This window comes from Triturus cristatus, chromosome 1_1, assembly GCF_964204655.1.
Source record: "Triturus cristatus chromosome 1_1, aTriCri1.1, whole genome shotgun sequence".
Classification (NCBI taxonomy): Eukaryota; Metazoa; Chordata; class Amphibia; order Caudata; family Salamandridae; genus Triturus; species Triturus cristatus.
In genome coordinates, this window is record NC_140579.1 from 51,806,803 (window position 1) to 51,821,138 (window position 14,336).

At 43.7% G+C, this 14,336-nt stretch overlaps 1 long non-coding RNA gene across 1 annotated transcript in view; it reads left to right on the top strand.

Annotated features, from left to right (window-relative positions):
* Positions 1-285: 285 nt before the first annotated feature.
* LOC146869347 (uncharacterized) overlaps positions 286-14,336 on the top strand; it is a 34,451-nt gene continuing 20,400 nt past the window's right edge. The window contains exon 1 of the long non-coding RNA XR_014981040.1: positions 286-417. This is a non-coding gene — a long non-coding RNA (uncharacterized LOC146869347). The remainder of the gene's footprint in view (positions 418-14,336) is intronic.

Consider the following 14,336-nt stretch of genomic DNA (forward strand, 5'->3'; position numbering starts at 1 on the left):
CAAGCGTATTAACAGCAAAAATAATATTCTATTAAGCCCTGGAATAAATAACCAACATTCAATTAAGTAAAAACATACGATACGATAAGTAAATAATTACCAACTTGAACATCTCTTTCACTTGTTTGGAATCAAAATTTACAATAAAAAACGAGGAAAGAATAGAACTATGTGAAAATGGTTGGGGCTTGTAAAAATGAGTGGACTACATTACCCAGAAGCCCCTATAGACCGGAAGCATAGTAATACTTCGTAGACCGGAAATGCCAAAATAACCATAGAGAGAACGACGCGCTGTGCGTAAAAATACTACGAGATAAGTGAAGTGATTACTTAAGACGCCAAAACACCCTTGACCTCCTCGACGGCAGGCGGTGTGTCTATTAGGTACACACGCGGTGGTGGATCCTTGACGAAGTAAGTCGTTATATCCAGAGACGAAGGGATTTAAATATAGCCATGGTTAAACTATCCTTGACCCGTTCTGTCCGAACCCTTGTTTTTCTATACCACAAATCCCAAACAATCCGTAAGGGGCAGGTTTTTCTAGACCAGGTATAGGGAGCAAAAACCCTTCTTAACAAAGATGTGTTAGAGGGAAAGGATAGAGGCATTGGCTAGAATAACGCTCACAGCAGACGAGTATAAAAATGACCTGTGACTTAATATCACCGTCAGTACTTAATAAGGATCGTAATACTTGGGTCCGTGGTAAGCGAAGCTCAGGCAAAGCAGTCTTATTTCTTTAAAAAAAAACAAGAACAATAAATCAGTATTGTATTGCAGGGCGAACCATCAATATAAAAAGTATTGGGGCTAAAAACACAATGTTTTCTGTAATCTATGATTTGTTTGTTTATTGTGTGACTACAGGACGCTACCGTGACACACAAGACCTGCATGATGCTAATAAGCATCAACCAGTAGGTGAGAAAAAAGACACAAATGTATGGGAAAATAATAATGTTCGGAAAGATACACTCTAGAGAGACACGGATACCATGGGAGTGGGGTAGCCTCCAAACACAATAACATTGTACCATGAAGCATGTGTTTAAATAGACACAATGGCACACGTGTGAATGAAAGAAAAGTTGCACATATTCTTGTGGGAAGGTGATTCACAACTGAGAGCCACAAGTTTTTTAATGAACACAGAGTGTGGTTTGGGAAATCACAAACTGAGTATAATTTGATGAGGTAGAAACACGGCTAATAACACCGAAGAAAAACGATCACTTAGTCTGGGTGTTCACACAGACGTTGCACTATAGTAGTGAAAATAATATGACAGGGATACCAAATTATGAAGAAGCATATAACTGTGTGCATATGTTTATATCCCCCTTTTTTGATCTTGTAGAAAATCTACTGGCTATCGAGTTCAAGAGTCTAGGTGAGTGCAATAGGCCTCATGATTGGTATGCATGCAACAAATGCGTAAACATAAGGCAGGGACCTTAAAGTAAGGAACAGAACAACAAAGCCCTGACGAAGGCCCCAGACCCGATAGGGCATGCAACGTGGGCCAAAACATGTTGGCACTATAACGATGGTACATTTGAAAAAATTACTTTCAAAAGAACCCCAATACATGATTTTAATGATACCACAAGTACCCTAATAAAAAATATTTGAGTGGGGTATACCTGTAGGTATTTTTATTATATCACAACATCTGGTTCCCTGCTTAACCAGTTATTATCTTATATAAGAACTCCCAAAACACCTTTGGTTGAGTCCGCCCAGATAGTACCACCTTATCTGGGTGTGGAGAAGACGCCTATGATGAAGCATGTCACTATTAGTGAGTGAGGCGTCTTCTCCAATATCTTGGATATTCCACCCTACTAAGTGATAACAACAACAGATAAGATATCCAGAGGTCTTGTGATAGGATATCCGGCTTCCTGGTATAACTGTATACCCACAGGGGATAACAGTTAAACAACAGTTGCCTTTAGTGATAATAAAGGATAGATATGCTCATATTGTAAAAATGATTGTGTTTGCAAAGAAGGGTCGAAGACAAAGTCTACATCTATGGCTGTTAAGGACGTAGCCCATTGAACCCATCAAGGTATTTAGCATTAGGAACTGTTAGAAATGGGGGTTTCTAGTTGACAGTGGTATACACCCTGTCAAAGTTGGGACGCTTTCTTCTAGTCAGGATAAGGGGATTTCACACCTAAGATAACCCCTGCTCACTCACTTGGTAGCTTGGCACGAGCAGTCAGGCTTATCTCAGAGGCAATGTGTAAAGTATTTGTACAAAACACACAGAGTAACACAGTGAAAACCCTACAAAAGGAACACCACACCAGTTTAGAATAGCCAATATTTATCTAAACAAAACAAGACCAAAATGACAAAAATCCAACATACACAAGCAATGATATTAATTTTCAAAGAATACCTCAAAAATCCAGTTCCTTAAAGTTGATGGCACGAACCAGCGCTATCACGGCATCGTGGCCAACAAATCTAACAGTTCAAGGACCTTGCGATGAAGTTCAGCGGTGAGGCTTTCTGCAGCGGAATATACATGCGATTTATAAGCTATAGGAACTGTTTCGCCCTCATTAAAGGTGACATGTAAATCCAATTGCACCCGGTAAAAGTCGGATGACGAAGTTCGTGGTATTAACACGTGTATGCAAGTGTCATATTTCAAGCAATCAGATTGTAAAGATCTGAGTGTTTCTGTGGGTTCTGATGTCTAGAAAGAAAGGCAAAAATCAGGATGTATTAATGCATACGGGGGTTTTATGCGTTGTGCATAATCCGGTATGTACGTTCTGCCAAAATGCAAACATCCCAGCAGGGACTGCAATTTTTTAAGCGAGTTTGGAGGTTGCAACTGTGCACATTTCTCAAAAAAATTAGATCAAGACTCTTTCCCTCATTGGTACATTCATATCCTAAGAAAAAGATACTGAGAAAAGCTATGTTCGATATGTAGCCAAGTTCAGCAAATCCCAATATTATGCGATCTACTCTCGACAAATGGGGGTTTGGTTCATCATCAGTCAGTTAGATATCATCCATATAGGACAGAGCATCAGGGTCAATCTCATGAAGAAGCAACACATTTGTGCAGCAAAAACTCGTGGACTTTTTTAATAACCCATAGGGATTCGCGCATAGTGCATCTGAAACCCTAGGGCGCTAAAGGAAGACCAGTCACGGCTCTCGGGAGCCAAATTGTAACTGAAAAAAACATTGGAATACTTTTATTTGTTTTTTATGGACTACTTTATTGATGGGAGCAGTAATTTGTGTATTTAACACTGCAAATGTGTGTATGAATATTCAAATGTCTATAGTCTATAGTTGACAATGCGATAGAAATGATCATGTTTCAGAACAGGAAAAAGAGGTTTATTCATTTGAGATACACAGGGTTCAATTACTACCTGGTACTCCAGTTGGGAAAGAATCTCCTTAACAGAAGCGTTAGCATCCCATTTAATAGGATACTGGGGTTGTATTTGAGGTGTGGACCGTATAGGAATGACATACGTTTACCATAATGAATGTTACCACAGGCAAAATCCCCGCTAGTGAGGGTGGGATGGCTAGGACATGGAATGCTATTGATAGAAATGAATTTCATGGCACACTGGCCAACACAGCTCCAACCTTTGAATCCGATATTAATCTTACCGAGAAAACCATCTCAGCCTGGATACTAGCAGCCACTTATAAGCACGCCTCACTCACAAAAATAGAACTGGCTCGCCGTTTTGATGCACAAAGATGGTTCTCCACTGAACTAAAATCACAAAAACTTGCCATTTGCCAACTGGAAAGGCAGTGGAGACAGAATTACTCACCAGAAGGAAAACAAATCTACTGGGTGGCTATGAGAGAATATAAAAAAGCTATCTTAACCGCTAAAGCCGCTCACTTCTCCTCCAGAATTCTGACCTCCTATAACAGATCCAAGGAAATCTTCACAATTGTAAATGAACTGTCCAACCCGGCCAGAGTCTTAACTAAACCCACACCCACTCAAGCACTTTGCGATTCTTTGAATAACTTTTTTATTGAAAAGATTTCCACTATCAAAGCTAGCATTCCTACACGCACCTCCCATGAGAGATTTCCCTCTATGCCTGGAAACCCCTGCTCTCTCGAACATTCCTCGGCCACAGGCATTCCAGGACCTATTGTCTAAAGTAAAATCTGGATCCCCTACGGACTGCTGCCCACCGCATGTCCTAAAACACACCTTCACCAGCCTCCCGGGGCCTGCCCTCGCTCTTCTGAATGAGTCCCTATCCCAGGGTCGTGTCCCCAAGGCTTTTAAAGAGACAATTGTGGTTCCCCTTCTGAAGAAACCAGGGGCCGACCCCTAGATCGTGTCGAACTACTCCCCAATCTCCTTGCTCCCTTACCTGGTTAAGGTACTGGAGGCCCATGTGGTGAAGTGCTTGTCCAATTTCATTGAACAATCCAACTATCTTGACTCACACCAAGCTGGGTTTCGCTCTGCCCACTCAACGGAGACGGTAATACTAGCAGTACTAGACACCTTACGAGAGAAGGCTGACAGGGGCACCCCCCAGGCCCTGGTGCTGTTGGATATCGCTGCCGCCTTTGATACAGTCGACCATGGTATCTTGGCGGACCGTGTCAAGGAGGCTGGCATCCTGGGCTCAGCCCTTAGCTGGATCAGTTCCTTTCTAGAGATTCACTCCCAGTCAGTAGTCCGCATAGCCCAGTTCACGGCTCCAAAGTTAATAATCACCTATGGGGTCCCGCAGGGCTCTTCCCTATCCCCCCATTTGTTTAACCTCTACCTTCTCCCTCTGATCCGGTCCCTCAAGGAAAGGAAAGTTGCCACTTTCAATTACGCCGATGATTTACAACTAATGTTCACCATCAACAACTCACCTCAATCAGCCTCTGAATTTCAGTCTACCATGCTGCACATCCGCCATTGGATGGACTGTAACCATTTAAAGCTTAACCCAGGCAATACCAAATTGGTCCTGACGGGGGGCAGCCGCAATTTTTGGGGCCCACATTTTTGGCCAATCGAACTAGGGTCCTCCCCCCACCCCTTCTTCCTCTGCAAAAAGCCTTGGCGTCACAATAACGACCTGTCACTAAAAACCCAAGTTTGCACTGTGATCTCTACCTGCTTCTCCCAATTACGGAAGTTTAGAAAGATCAGCAGACTACTCACACAGGCAGCATTAATACAGGTTGTGATAGCCACGATTATGTCCCACTTAGACTACACAAACTCAGTCTTCCTTGGCATGCCACTGTTCTTAACCAAACGTCTACAGATGGTACAGAATCAAGCGGCTATATTGATTCACCAACAACCTAGGTGGCAACATGTCACCCCATTTTTGAGGAAGCTGCACTGGCTTCCCATCCCCCAATGTGGTGCTTTTGAAGTAGTGTGTCTGGTTTTTAAATCCCTACATGGATGGTGCCCCAAATTAATCGATAGCCTTATTCAAAGGTACACTCCCTCACGTAATCTACACTTGGCTCACTTCCATCTCCTGGCAACTCCTGCCTTTAAGCTAAAGCATCAAGGGGGCTGCAGGTTTGCAACCCTGGTGCCCAGAGTGTGGAGTTCCTTTCCCCTGAAAATTAGGTCATGCACTGACCTACTGAGCTTCAGAAAATCCTTTAAGACATGGTTGTTTACACAAGCTTATGAATAACTCCAACTGGGTTAGGTAAGTCCTAGAAACAGTGCCATGAAACCAATTGGTGTACGTGCGCTCTATAAGAATTTTATAACATAACATAATAAAGACAATCCTTTTACCAACCAGTGTGGTTACAATAAAGTGCAGGGGCCAATGCAAAGGCGCATTCAGAAGCATAAGCTTGTTTGACTTTGTCCGGGACAAAGTGTGAAAAAAAAGGTAGAATCACATCCTCACCTTGGGGGATGCAAGAACAAAGGGGGGGAGGGGGCAATCGACCTCTGCCAGAAGTATGTCATACGACGTAGTTAAGTTGTCCCAAGATATCGCTTTAATGGTCCGCTTAACGTCACATACAATTTTAATATCCAAGTGATATAGTCTGTCTGGAGGGGCCATGCAGGTATCCGCGGTTTCAACTGTAATAAATGTTTCAGTAGCTTTTGCTACCAGAAATTGGTGGAGAGTCTGGCGTACTGTTGTGACTTTAGCCACGCTGTCCAGGAGAGTCACCACCCAACTGTTCAGGAGGAGGGTTCTCATGGTCAGTGGCATATTTAGCAGTTAAAGCCGCAACTTTCTTTTCCTGAAAAAGGGGTTTACATGGAGGAGGCCTGTCCTCCTTAATTATCTTTATGTCAGATGAGCATTTTGGTTTCACATACTATTGTCTGCAGTCAGGTCGCCCTCCTCTGTCACACTGTTGATCAGACAATTCCTGAAAGCAACAAGGAGAACGTGCATCAGGTGCCGGATACCTATCGAGAGTCTTTATTTTAGTGAGATCACGAAAATCGTATCATCTTTCAGAGGACTCCGGGGGCAGAGAACCTCCACTTTGTCTACTTTTCTTTTGTTGTTGTTTAGATTTATCCCATTGTTTTTTAGCAAACTCACAGGCTGGGTTGGCCTCCTTGTCCATGGTAGGCTTGCCAAGTAGTGGTACTGAAGGTCTAGTTCCCAAACTATTTTGTCCTAAATATGTATATATATTAGCAACGATAACTGGCAACTCACGCTTGCGGTCGGCTGCTGTCACCACGGCAAGTCGCGTCTATCGTATAGACTAAGACGCTGATTCACCTTTAACATTAGAAAAAATAATTTCAGAGACAACGACAAAATTACCCATGAGTTTCATCCCCAAATCAAGGGCAGGACCTGCTCCTATATCAAGTTCTAAAACGTACATCTGGATGCCAAAGAGGACCTCATAGGGGTTTTGTCCATCCAAGGATTTTCTAGGCAGATTATTTAAAGCTCTCTGAATTCCATACAAGTGATGGATCCAACTACGACCTGAACCTAATACTCTAGCTGTTAAGGGCTGCTTTAAGTCACAGTTCTTCTTTTCCACTAGCGAATTTCCTCAGCACGATGGAGAGGAATAATACACAGCAACACCAAGGTTTCCCATGGTAGTCCCGGTAAACCGAAGAGGCAAACGATAGTTGCATGTCCATGAAGGCTGCTCCTGCACGGGTCCCTATAAAGATCTGCAAATCTTTTTTTATTTATTTTTTGTCCTCATATCACCATAGCATCTGCAGGTCTCAGGCGTTTTACTCTTACTATCCGCCTCGCTGTCTGTTGCATTCAGGTTAGGTCCCACCAAACTGACCAAGCATACCGGACTATCGTCTAGAGCGGTGCCTTGGTACCTCTAGCTCTATCAGAAGTTTTCACTTGATCCCACCCAAAGTGGTAAACTTAGCCCATACAGGGCTCGACAAATCCACTCGACCGCTCGCATTTGCGAGGTAAATTTTATGAGGTCGAGCTATTTTTAGGTCCTACTCGCCCTTTCTGGCGAGTAGGAAAACATACTAACTTTTGTCCTCCGTCTTTGAAAACGGAGCAAATGTGACAAGATAACAAGATATAAAGGACTTTTTATTGCTCACAAAGCAAATGAGCAATAAAAATGCCTTTAAATCTTGTTATCTTGTCACTTTTGCTCCGCTTTCAGAGACGGAGGTCAAGTAGGTCACTGTTAGGGCGAGGAGATTTTTCAAGGTACTAGTCCTGCAGGACTAGTACCATTTTTCAGATTTTTCGAGCCCTGCCATACTTTTGTCAATCTTCCAGACTTGCATTCAATATCTAAATGACACGTTCACGTTACTGTGTCTGTAACACAAGCGAGCGAGGGCTCAATCCTGTATTTACAGATCTCCAACCTGGCCAAGAGTATCAGATAGAACAAGGGGCCTCTTTGTTCCCTGCTCAATAGACTACGTGAAGTCATATCCACCCCCAATAGGACTGATACAGGGTTTGTTGTTATAGTAACCCCCATAATGTCCTTTAAGATACTCTCAATGTCCACCCAGAATGCCTTAATGCCAGGACAAGTGAAAGACATGTTCCTCATTAGGTCTCTTCCTGAGACCACACCTTCTACATCTGGGGTGGGCCGCGACACAAACTTTGCGATCTTTTGGAGGGTCCAATATAATCTGTTAATTGTGAAAAGGTGATTTTGCTTTATATTTGCTGCTTAACCACTGAATAAAAATAATTTCAAATAGTTTTGCCATATTGTCCACCCCCTGGAAAGTATCTTCCCACACTAGATATGGTTATTTCATCTTGTCTTCAGCCTCCAGAAGTTTCAAGTACTACATAGCAACCTCCTTACTTTTGGATCCCACATCCTGGAGTGTGGACTCAAATTACCTGTATCCCGGGTCTCCAGGGCCAAAATCGTGAGCCAGGAAGACAGCTGCACACAGTTGAACCTTGATAGGGACTCTCCAGTTTTAGTTCTCAAGACATTCCAGAGTAATACCCCCTGCACTGTCATCCATTCCCCCAGGTAGCAACCCTGCCCAACTTAGAGAAAGTCTCAGCCCATCCTTCATACATTCTGGGGTGCCAAGGGAATCTCATATAAGTAAATAAATGGAATAATATACAATACTCAGGATCTTTTTCACCCTGCACCAAAGATTTAATGCTGTCTTTAAAACCTTCAATCGTACCTTTTTGAAAGATTTCAGGGTTCCAAACTTATACAAAAATCCGGTACTTCCAAACTCCCTGATCATTTCTGCTAAAAGTAATCCCCTTGTTGAACTGTCCTGCTTACTCAGTAGCATTAGGAAGTTTTTAAACTGAAAAGCTATGCAATACAGATTCAGGTCCAGGAGGGCTAAGCTTCCCTTCTCAAGCCTGTGCCTCAACTTTTTCCACACCAGCCTTGCCCCGCGAGAGGCCCATATAAAACTCCCCTGGATTTTATTAATACTTGTGTTGGAAATGTAAGGGGTGCAAAAACAACAGTTGATGGACAGAATGCAGGACAATGTTATACATTCACCCCAGTACAGAGATCTGGGCCTAAATCCATCGTTTTTTTGCTCACCATGCCATTCCAGGTTGAACCCAGCCATATGCAAATCAGTCTTGACCCTGTGCCTCATGGGAACAGTCCAGCCCGAACTGCCAAGCCAGGTCCTCCCTGGACTGGAACCAAGCATCCTAGGACCATGAGGCACAGGGTCAGACTGATTTGCATATGGCCATGTCTGAACTGGGGTGGCAGAGTGGGCTAAAGAACGGTGATGGATCAAACCCAGATCTGTTGACTGGGTGTGAGTGTTTGATTGGTTCTGATGCTCCGTCCATTACCACCCCCTTTTGTACCGCTTTGTTCGCCATAAGTTGGCAGGGTATGCTCAGACGTGAGTCCCTTACTCACTTTGCCACTGGATTCAAGCAAGCCTGGCTGAAGACGGCTGAAATGCCAGAAACCGGTCCTAGGAAGCTTGTTTCCTGTCCAGGGAAGGCATGGCTTGGCAGTTCGGGCTGGACTGTTCCCATGAGGCACAGGGTCAGACTGATTTGCATATGGCCATGTCTGAACTGGGGTGGCAGAGTGGGCTAAAGAACGGTGATGGATCAAACCCAGATCTGTTGACTGGGTGTGAGTGTTTGATTGGTTCTGATGCTCCGTCCATTACCACCCCCTTTTGTACCGGAAAATAAAGGGGGACAAAATTAAAAGGTATGTCAGTTTGGGAAGGATCGACATCTTGATGAGATTCACACGCCCATAGATTGTTAATGGCAAGTTCTTCCATCAGGACAATAGAGTATCTATATCCTTTGCCACCCTTTTCAAGTTATATAATGGTATTTCATCCACAAGGTTGACAATAACAATTCCTAGATATTTTATGCCTGCACCCCTCCAGTCTTCTTAATTTGAACACATTATCTCTGACTTAGAGTTATTCACCAAGTATCCAGACAAGGCCCCAAACTCCGCCGCCAGTCTCTCGACCCTAGGCATAGTTTGAACAGGGTCAGATGTATAAATTATCAGGTCGTCGGTGTATATCCTAATCTTACTGCTAAGAGAAGGGAAGTGGAAAGGGATACCCCGATTGTCTCTTCTTGGTAGCTGTGTGAATGGCTCAATATAGATGTCAAACAAAAGAGGTGACAGGGGCCAACCCTGCCTTGAATACTTAAACTCCTAGTCAATGAGACATTAAGGAGAATTATAGCTGATGAGTTTTCATAAAGTTTCTGAAGCGCAGAGATAAAACAGGGCTAAAACCCAATATTTCCAAGACCCCCCCACAAGTATGCCAGCATACCCAGTCAAATGCCTTGTCTGCATCTATCGTGATCCTAGGCAGGGGGATTGAGCGAGCAGTGACATGATAAATAGTTCCAATCAACTGCTGCGTTAGTTCTTAGATGTGCCACTTTGGCATGAATCCTTTCTGATCCGGATGTATCAGCTGGGGGGGCTAACTTGGCCAGTCTCCGTGCCAGGATGCTTGTGATGACTTTATAATCTGCATTTAACAATGAGATTGGACGATAGGAGTCTGCCTTCTTAGGATCCTCAGCAGGTTTTAAAACCAAAACTATTGTGGCCTCTTTCCACAAATTTGGGATCTGTATCCCCCCCCCTTCGATATATTGAGTTAAATAATGGTTCCCGTTCTGAGACAATCTCCTCTACTAGGAGCTTATAGAGTTCTGATGGAATTGCATCCGATGATGGAATTGCATCCGAACCGGAAGCCTTCCCGTTCTTTATATGTAAGAAGTACTCCATAAGTTCCCCGTTGGTTATTGGTGCTTCCAAACATTCTCTACCCTTCACTGTGAGCTCTACACGTTTCCGCCAATCTCTAAGCCTCTCCAAGTCCGGGTAAACCTCTACAGCGTATAGTTCAGAGAACAGGGAGACAAAGGCTGTACTCAGTATCACCTCTTTTACTGCATAGGTGAGAAAATTCACCAAAATCTTCCTTGGCTTCTGACTTTGAAGGTTCCTTTTGAAGGAGTCTCTATGTACACTCTGTATTTCTTGCTCAAGAATAATGTCTGGCCTGTCTTTCAGGACTGTGTCTCGCAACAGTGTGTTTATAAAAGACTTGATATTAGTTCCCTCCTCCGCCTCTGGGATATTCAAAAACCTAAGATTATTCCTCCGTGAGTGATTTTCAACCCTCCCAAGGTCTTCCCTTAATTCTTGGTTCTGCTTGATCACCAGGTCTATCCCAGATGTGTTTTTTCCGATGTCCAGTCTAATCATGGCTACCGCCTCCTCTAATGCTCTGGTCCGAGCAGCCACTTCTTCCAGTTTTTGTTCTAGCGCAGTACAGGAGGCTTGGATATCTGCCCAACTGGCCTCCGATATCTTAAATCTGTTTTTCATCTCCTCTTTTAAACCTAAGAGGATGGCGGCCAATGATTCATCAGGTTGCCCTCTAACTGCACCTCCTGCTGTTTCAGTCACCTGCTGACAATGCTCTACAACTGATCTTGGTTTGTCTGCTAGTGCAAGAACATTACAATTGTTATTCGTAGGAACCTGAGCTGCGTAAGCCTTCGCGTAGCCCACTTTCTGCTTCGGTATTCATGATTTTGCTTGAAGGAGTATCTCTACCAGCAACAGATGCGACAGAAACATTATCCATGCTCAGGATCCTATGGCTTGTGTCCTCTTCCACACCTCCTTCTTCACATTGTGAGGCCAGTAGGGTCAGGACTTTATAAAAGGATTTAAGGGAAGAGGTAACCTTAATCTGGGGGGTTGGAATCTTTCTGTCCCTTCCACGCAGTCTGTTCCTCAACAGCTTTGCAGATTTCCCAAAATTAGTATCTGTGGTCTCAGCATCCGCTGCCTTTCCAGGCAGGCATTTCTGCCCCTTCACCATATTCTTAGCACCAGTGGCCACATAAACCGGAGGAAATTCAACCCCAGGACTAGCCCTTGTTGTCGTTATAGCTCGGGTATGCTATGTGTACCTTAAGATCTTGCCACTAACCTTACCAGCCTTATCAGTGGGTTGACCTCTCTTATCCATAAGCATAGGGTGCTGGGCCCACATGACTTCTTCTGCAGCCTCCCTGATAGTCCACCAACCACTCCCCTGGATGTGAGGTGAGGGCTGCTGTATGCCTCCAGAAATACAGCTGCAGCGGGTGAAAGGATCTCCTAACTTTTCTGCTGCCTTGTGCTGCCACTGCCGTGGTGAGCCTGCGCGTGGGCTGCCCTGATCCACTGCAGCTCCCTGGCGGCAGCATCCCAGCGAGGGATCTCCACACCAGCCGCCTTGCGTTAGACACTGCTTCGCTTCAGAGGGCCGCTGCAGACAGACAATTTAGCGCAGGGCACGGAGGTCATTTTATAAGGTACAAGGTATATGCCAAAGGGGTTGGGGGGGGGGGGGCGGGAACATGTATTCCAACACGCTGATGAGCCAATGTATGAACTACATGAGCCCATGCATGGCAAGCATTCTTTAAAATGTGCCACTTTTCTCCAAAGCAATTTATGCTTGATAGTGTTTCCTTTGGAATTTTTTAATCCATTCAAGCACGAATAATATAGGTTTTCATTAAAAGACTGGATACAGTAATACAAATCACACACTATGAGTGTGGGGAATTCACGACCAGTGTTCTCTAGTGCCAGAATTAAACCTTTCAATTCAGTCTGCTGATCGGTAGAGTCCGCCTAAGGACTGTGTAAAAGTTTACAGTGGATGAAATTCTCAATTTTCAATGACACCACGTACTGCTGCACATGCGGTATCGTTGTTCAGTGACAACTGCAGGCTGCGCTGAACCATCAGTATATAAAATCATACTGTTCAAGAGGCAAAATATCACCGGCACGGGGTATATTTGTTCATACTGGAGAAATTCTTGTGTTTACAAAGTCGGATCAAAGACAGTCAACATCAGTATCTGTTAAGGAGGTGGCCTCTTGCATCCATCTTGGATGGAAGGCTTTTGCGCTAGAACCCTTGCCTTGGCGACAGCCTCTGAGGCTGGAATGGGCGTCACCACAATTATGCATTTCTCCAAGCCAATGGTCTTTCCTTTATCACAGTTGTCTGAACTGCAGTCTGTATTTTTTCTGTACACGCAAACGCAATTCAGCACGTGAGTATAAATGGGATATATAAGCAATCTGTAAAGATAGGGTTTGCACACCTCTATTGATCCACACTCTTTATTGACATTAATCATTAACATCTCCAGCTGACCAGCAATGCTCCTCCCCCTTAACTGAAGAGCCGCTGCTGCCCAATACCCATATAACAAAAGCACCTCTCAATGGGCATTTTGTTGTTTGGTGTGACTGCAACTATGGACGTTTTTCAGGGGTCGCAGTTGCGACCACTGGAATGGCCCTTGCGACCACTGTTCTCAAAGGTGGCAAAATCAGTGCCTGGAACACAGGGGTAGCTCTTCCTGATAGTTGTCAGTCGGGGCTCCATTTCCTGGTTTTCTACCAATTTGTTTATTACACAAATAGTAAATAATACTATTTGTGTAATAAACATGGAGTACAATTAGCTGGAATGTGACCCTATCTGGCAGCTAAGGTAAGTCAAAAATGTTTTTAACTAATGTTGTATGCGTGCTTGTGAGAGTGTTTAAATGTGAGTGTATGTGTAAGCATTTGTAGTGACTCAAAGTAAAGGTCAAATGGTGTGTGATGTCTCTTCCACTACCTATAGCATTTTTGTGAAATGATGCTGATGTCTACAAGTGGCTGTGTGCCAACTTGCAAGTTCTGTTAGAGCGATTGATTCTGCATCTAGACTGCACCACGTCTCTAGAAGTCTCTGGCAACAGCTGCCCACTCTATCTGCAGTGACGCTGTACGCTGCAATTAATCTCTGGTACAAAAAGTCGTAGGATAGTGGTGATAATCATGGAGGGCCATGAAGGGATTTATCTCTAGGAGAAATAAAGTGGTTCAACACTTTTCATCAGGTGTTGGCAGTGACAGTGAGACTATGCCAGAGATAGTGTTGATGCCAGCATCACACCACTTCAAGGCACCTTAATGGTGGCGCAATCTTTGACTGTGATTGCTTACTGTGCATTATTGTAACTTGGGTACTAGGTTCAAAATAGGGATGTGTACTCAACCATAAAAACAATTTGTCATGGACTGTTCCTACAGGTTTCATGTTGATTTACGGCTGCCAATCTTTTCTACTTCTGGTATCTTGTGGATGTACAATATCTCACTTTCACATTTTAAAATCCTATTACAAAGGTTATTTTACATTTACAGCTGGTACATGATAGTGATAGCTAGTTTGAAATATTGTATGAAAATGTAAGAAAAACATAAAATGAAAAACAAAAATACTGGATTGGTAAGCA